Genomic DNA, 6,728 nt, shown 5'->3' on the forward strand with positions numbered 1-6,728 from the left:
TATATAGGGATACACAGGTATTTTAACCACCCATTCCTATTTGAAATTGATTTGCTTCAATGTTCATTCTGAATTATATAATGAAGTTGAACAAATTATTTGCATCGTAATATTTAACAGCAACGATTAGGCAACAGTTAAGCAGACGAACAACAGTGAGCTTGTTAAGTGGTAAATCTAAGCTAAGCTAAGTTAGCTAGCTATTCAATGAGGTTTATGTACAGCTAGTGCTTTTCCATTTCATAAGGTTCCTTTTACAGCATTGATGTTGTAATGTAATGAACTGTTTATATATAATACTGTACATAAATACTAATATTTGTTTGCTTCATTTTTCAGTTTAATGAAGAAAACTTTCGCAGTATTTTCCCACTAAAGAGGAGCAGTTTGAGGCAGATTTTGATAAAGAGAATGGGTGCCATACATCAGGTATTTTTAATAATGTTACTTGTGTATTATTATTATTATTATTACTACTAATTTCTACACTTTTTTGCATCAGACCTCACATTAAATCAGGGATGAATCGAGAGATGTCGTCCTCTGTTGCTGGTCTATCTGTATGAATAAGAGGAAGAGCTCATCCAGGAGTGCAATGTAAGTGTCTCAAACTGTTTCAGATATTTATGATCTTCCGAAAACTGCATTTTATATTTTTGCATGCTTACAAAAAAATATATAGCTCAGGCATTACACTGTTGAATGCACTATTCCTTGTATAAACATGGTATGTTTTTATAAATGTCTGTACACTAGTATACATTTAAACACCCTGTCCATTATAAGTCAAAATACTTGTGTATTTGTGTCAGTCAGCAACATTTACTCAAACATTATGAAAAATTACTGTTCACAGAGATAAGAGAAATGGTTTATTTCCTAATATATTTCCTTAATGTGTTTTAGTAAACCTTAAACATTTGAAATGTTTAACATAATTTGAAACCTTAAACATAATTTCAATATAATAAACGTAAATGTTTATTTTACAGTGTGGGAATGCACAGAGAATTGCTGTCTGTCAGAGGGATGACCAACCATGAGGACTTCTGCATTGTCTTGGAGGATAAGTGAGTCATGGCTAGCCTGGAAAATCTAGAATCGCTGAACTGGATTTATACAAATATTCCACAAATTAAAATCACTTACAAAGAAATGTATATTAAGTTTGCAATACACAAATTCTGTCAAATATTGTCTAAAATGTGACTATTCCTACAAAGGAAAGTTGACAGGTCAGTTTTTTCCATGACATGGATAAAGGAATTTTTATCAGAGATTAACATTGCTGTACATTTTATATAGATTTGTTTAACATATTGTACCATTTTGTTATCAGTGTATCATGTAATAAAATGATATTTGGCCTAAATGTATTGTGTATGTATTTCATTATACATTAAATATTTTACATTTTATGAATGAGTAATTTTCAGTAATAAATTTGAGTAAATGGTGATTTATTTGCATATATTATAAAAGCACATTCCACTAATAATATTAAAATCATCATCTATCACTTAAAAAAACTAGTAATTTTCACATGATTCTTTCAAGTGGTTTTTGTTTAAAAAAATAAATATGAGTGAATGGTGGTGGATTAGATTAAATTATAAAAGCACATTCCACTAATAATATTAAAATCTTCATTTATCACTCAAAACATTCAGTAATTTTCACATGATTCATTCAAGTGGTTTTTGCTAAAAAAATCAAGTCTTTTGAAATTTACTTAAAAATAATATGTGCAATAGTGTTACCACTATTTTTTTTTGTAAATAGCATATAAGATTTTTTACAGTACAGTATTCACTTGCAACTTGTTAAAACATGTTTAATACTGCATATTATGTTGTTAAAAACAAAAACATTGTTCATTTTCACTGTTTTGAGCAGTTTTTATCACTTGCTGTTTTTGGCCTTAGAAAGCTGAAATAAGCTGATTCCTGCAATGCAGAATTTGTCATTTTGCAAACTCTCTTATTTCACGCAGTATTCACTTGCAACTTGTTAAAACAAGTTTAATACTGCATAGTATGTTTTTAAAAACAAAAACATTGTTCATTTTCACTGTTTTGAGCAGTTTTTATCACTTGCTGTTTTTGGCCTTGGAAAGCTGAAATAAGCTGATTCCTGCAATGCAGAAATAGGCTGTTCTGCAAACTCTCTCATTTCACTCAGTATTCACTTGCAACTTGTTAAAACAAGTTTAATACTGCATATTATGTTGTTAAAAACAAAAACATTGTTCATTTTCACTGTTTTGAGCAGTTTTTATCACTTGCTGTTTTTGGCCTTAGAAAGCTGAAATAAGCTGATTCCTGCAATGCAGAAATAGGCTGTTCTGCAAACTTTCTCTTTTCACTCAGTATTCACTTGCAACTTGTTAAAACATGTTTAATACTGCATATTATGTTGTTAAAAACAAAAACATTGTTCATTTTCACTGTTTTGAGCAGTTTTTATCACTTGCTGTTTTTGGCCTTAGAAAGCTGAAATAAGCTGATTCCTGCAATGCAGAATTTGTCATTTTGCAAACTCTCTTATTTCACTCAGTATTCACTTGCAACTTGTTAAAACAAGTTTAATACTGCATAGTATGTTGTTAAAAACAAAAACATTGTTCATTTTTACTGTTTTGAGCAGTTTTTATCACTTGCTGTTTTTGGCCTTAGAAAGCTGAAATAAGCTGATTCCTGCAATGCAGAAATAGGCTGTTCTGCAAACTCTCTCATTTCACTCAGTATTCACTTGCAACTTGTTAAAACAAGTTTAATACTGCATAGTATGTTGTTAAAAACAAAAACATTGTTCATTTTCACTGTTTTGAGCAGTTTTTATCACTTGCTGTTTTTGGCCTTAGAAAGCTGAAATAAGCTGATTCCTGCAATGCAGAAATAGGCTGTTCTGCAAACTCTATCATTTCACTCTTGAGGCTTGTAATTTTCATTAAAAAAATTAATGTGGTCATTAAAAATAATGAGCATATTTTCTTTAAAAAATTGATATTCTGGACTTATTATAAAATATTAAGATGATTTCGCTAATATAACTAAGTTTTTAATTTTACTTATTTTTTTAAGCAAACTAGTGCAATTATTAAGCTTCATTTGAGAAACCAGTTAAGCTAATAAAAGTGAGGAAAGATGGCTTCACGTTTATTTTAAGAAAATTCACTCAATTATGTGGATTTGATTGAGATGTTTGCATTTGAATCTCAACAACGGCAGTGATCAGACGACATTTTGAAGGAGCAGATCAACAGCGAGCATGTTAAGAGGTAAGCATTAACAGTTTATCATTTTATTGTCTTAAATAGCCTAAGCTCTTTCAGGAAAGACACATGCTGTTCAAACTTGTTCAGAGGCTCAGTTTTTGCCATATGATGTATATAGGGATACACAGGTATTTTAACCACCCATTCCTATTTGAAATTGATTTGCTTCAATGTTCATTCTGAATTATATAATGAAGTTGAACAAATTATTTGCATCGTAATATTTAACAGCAACGATTAGGCAACAGTTAAGCAGACGAACAACAGTGAGCTTGTTAAGTGGTAAATCTAAGCTAAGCTAAGTTAGCTAGCTATTCAATGAGGTTTATGTACAGCTAGTGCTTTTCCATTTCATAAGGTTCCTTTTACAGCATTGATGTTGTAATGTAATGAACTGTTTATATATAATACTGTACATAAATACTAATATTTGTTTGCTTCATTTTTCAGTTTAATGAAGAAAACTTTCGCAGTATTTTCCCACTAAAGAGGAGCAGTTTGAGGCAGATTTTGATAAAGAGAATGGGTGCCATACATCAGGTATTTTTAATAATGTTACTTGTGTATTATTATTATTATTATTACTACTAATTTCTACACTTTTTTGCATCAGACCTCACATTAAATCAGGGATGAATCGAGAGATGTCGTCCTCTGTTGCTGGTCTATCTGTATGAATAAGAGGAAGAGCTCATCCAGGAGTGCAATGTAAGTGTCTCAAACTGTTTCAGATATTTATGATCTTCCGAAAACTGCATTTTATATTTTTGCATGCTTACAAAAAAATATATAGCTCAGGCATTACACTGTTGAATGCACTATTCCTTGTATAAACATGGTATGTTTTTATAAATGTCTGTACACTAGTATACATTTAAACACCCTGTCCATTATAAGTCAAAATACTTGTGTATTTGTGTCAGTCAGCAACATTTACTCAAACATTATGAAAAATTACTGTTCACAGAGATAAGAGAAATGGTTTATTTCCTAATATATTTCCTTAATGTGTTTTAGTAAACCTTAAACATTTGAAATGTTTAACATAATTTGAAACCTTAAACATAATTTCAATATAATAAACGTAAATGTTTATTTTACAGTGTGGGAATGCACAGAGAATTGCTGTCTGTCAGAGGGATGACCAACCATGAGGACTTCTGCATTGTCTTGGAGGATAAGTGAGTCATGGCTAGCCTGGAAAATCTAGAATCGCTGAACTGGATTTATACAAATATTCCACAAATTAAAATCACTTACAAAGAAATGTATATTAAGTTTGCAATACACAAATTCTGTCAAATATTGTCTAAAATGTGACTATTCCTACAAAGGAAAGTTGACAGGTCAGTTTTTTCCATGACATGGATAAAGGAATTTTTATCAGAGATTAACATTGCTGTACATTTTATATAGATTTGTTTAACATATTGTACCATTTTGTTATCAGTGTATCATGTAATAAAATGATATTTGGCCTAAATGTATTGTGTATGTATTTCATTATACATTAAATATTTTACATTTTATGAATGAGTAATTTTCAGTAATAAATTTGAGTAAATGGTGATTTATTTGCATATATTATAAAAGCACATTCCACTAATAATATTAAAATCATCATCTATCACTTAAAAAAACTAGTAATTTTCACATGATTCTTTCAAGTGGTTTTTGTTTAAAAAAATAAATATGAGTGAATGGTGGTGGATTAGATTAAATTATAAAAGCACATTCCACTAATAATATTAAAATCTTCATTTATCACTCAAAACATTCAGTAATTTTCACATGATTCATTCAAGTGGTTTTTGCTAAAAAAATCAAGTCTTTTGAAATTTACTTAAAAATAATATGTGCAATAGTGTTACCACTATTTTTTTTTGTAAATAGCATATAAGATTTTTTACAGTACAGTATTCACTTGCAACTTGTTAAAACATGTTTAATACTGCATATTATGTTGTTAAAAACAAAAACATTGTTCATTTTCACTGTTTTGAGCAGTTTTTATCACTTGCTGTTTTTGGCCTTAGAAAGCTGAAATAAGCTGATTCCTGCAATGCTGAAGGCTGTTCTGCAAACTCTATCATTTCACTCAGTATTCACTTGCAACTTGTTAAAACATGTTTAATACTGCATATTATGTTGTTAAAAACAAAAACATTGTTCATTTTCACTGTTTTGAGCAGTTTTAATAACTTGCTGTTTTTGGCCTTAGAAAGCTGAAATAAGCTGATTCCTGCATGCAGAATTTGTCATTTTGCAAACTCTCTCATTTCACGCAGTATTCACTTGCAACTTGTTAAAAAGAAGTTTAATACTGCATAGTATGTTTTTAAAAACAAAAACATTGTTCATTTTCACTGTTTTGAGCAGTTTTTATCACTTGCTGTTTCTGGCCTTAGAAAGCTGAAAGGAGCTGATTCCTGCATGCAGAAATAGGCAGTCCTGCAAACTCTCTCATTTCACTCAGTATTCACTTGCAACTTGTTAAAACATGTTTAATAATGCATATTATGTTGTTAAAAACAAAAACATTGTTCATTTTCACTGTTTTGAGCACTTTTTATCACTTGCTGTTTTTGGCCTTAGAAAGCTGAAATAAGCTGTTCCCCTTCGGATGGGGAACTCCAATGCTATGTGGAAACTTCCACTATGGGGATTTCGTCAGAATCCAATCATCTGAAAGAGTATAAAAACGGGCCAATGAAATGCCAATGAGTTGGCAGCGTCAGCGTGCACAGCTGGCGTCAATGACAATCAGTCATGCTATAAAGATGCAGCCAGTGCCATGCTCGACATCCTTTCGCTTTCAGAGCCTTTCACGAAGCTTCTGAGAGAGTCTTTGAGGGTATCTCCAACCTGTGTCTACAGAGAGAGATCGAGAAGCAGCTTCTCCCGGTCCAGAGCGCGTATACTCAGTGGCAGATGGTCGAGCTGGGTATTTCTCCCTTGACTGGCGTCCTTTGGGTCCGGTCCTCCAAGAGCGGTTTGTATTTAGGAAAAAAGCTTTCCTAAAAGAGCAACACGGTCGTGCAGCGCGTCTTTTTCAAGACGTCACTCCGACCGTGCGTTTCTGGATGCGGTGGTTTCCTATCCCCGGATGATGGGCACGAGCACAGCGTTTCATGTCTGGGGGTCCAGCATGTTAATGCGGTGCTCGCGGGCAGTGCATGCCATCACTGATGTCATGTCTGTTGCGCAGTTAAGATCGCGGCTCGCTCTTGCAAAAGAGCCACCCACCCCAGTTGTCCCCCGCACTGCGGTTGGCACTCGGGCAGATCTGAGGGTTTCAGTGAGAGTAAATCCGCCGCCCCCGGGCCGCGGACCTCTCGCTCCTCCACGCGCTCCATCCAAGCTTCAGGTGAAGAGAAGCGCTCCGTCCTTGGATGGTCGCTCTCACCTGATGACACCGGGGGTCAGATGTCCATCGCTGCATCGGAGGATG

The 6,728-nt window shown here is 33.1% G+C and overlaps 2 long non-coding RNA genes across 2 annotated transcripts; both read left to right on the forward strand.

Annotated features, from left to right (window-relative positions):
- The first annotated feature begins 308 nt into the window (after positions 1-308).
- Positions 309-1,310, forward strand: LOC130239861 (uncharacterized). Its single transcript, XR_008838713.1, has 3 exons — positions 309-429; positions 503-597; positions 993-1,310. It is a non-coding gene; the product is annotated as an uncharacterized LOC130239861 (long non-coding RNA).
- A 2,386-nt stretch (positions 1,311-3,696) lies between these two features.
- Positions 3,697-4,698, forward strand: LOC130239862 (uncharacterized). Its single transcript, XR_008838714.1, has 3 exons — positions 3,697-3,817; positions 3,891-3,985; positions 4,381-4,698. It is a non-coding gene; the product is annotated as an uncharacterized LOC130239862 (long non-coding RNA).
- The last annotated feature ends 2,030 nt before the right edge of the window (positions 4,699-6,728 follow it).

This window comes from Danio aesculapii, chromosome 13, assembly GCF_903798145.1.
Source record: "Danio aesculapii chromosome 13, fDanAes4.1, whole genome shotgun sequence".
Classification (NCBI taxonomy): domain Eukaryota; kingdom Metazoa; phylum Chordata; class Actinopteri; order Cypriniformes; family Danionidae; genus Danio; species Danio aesculapii.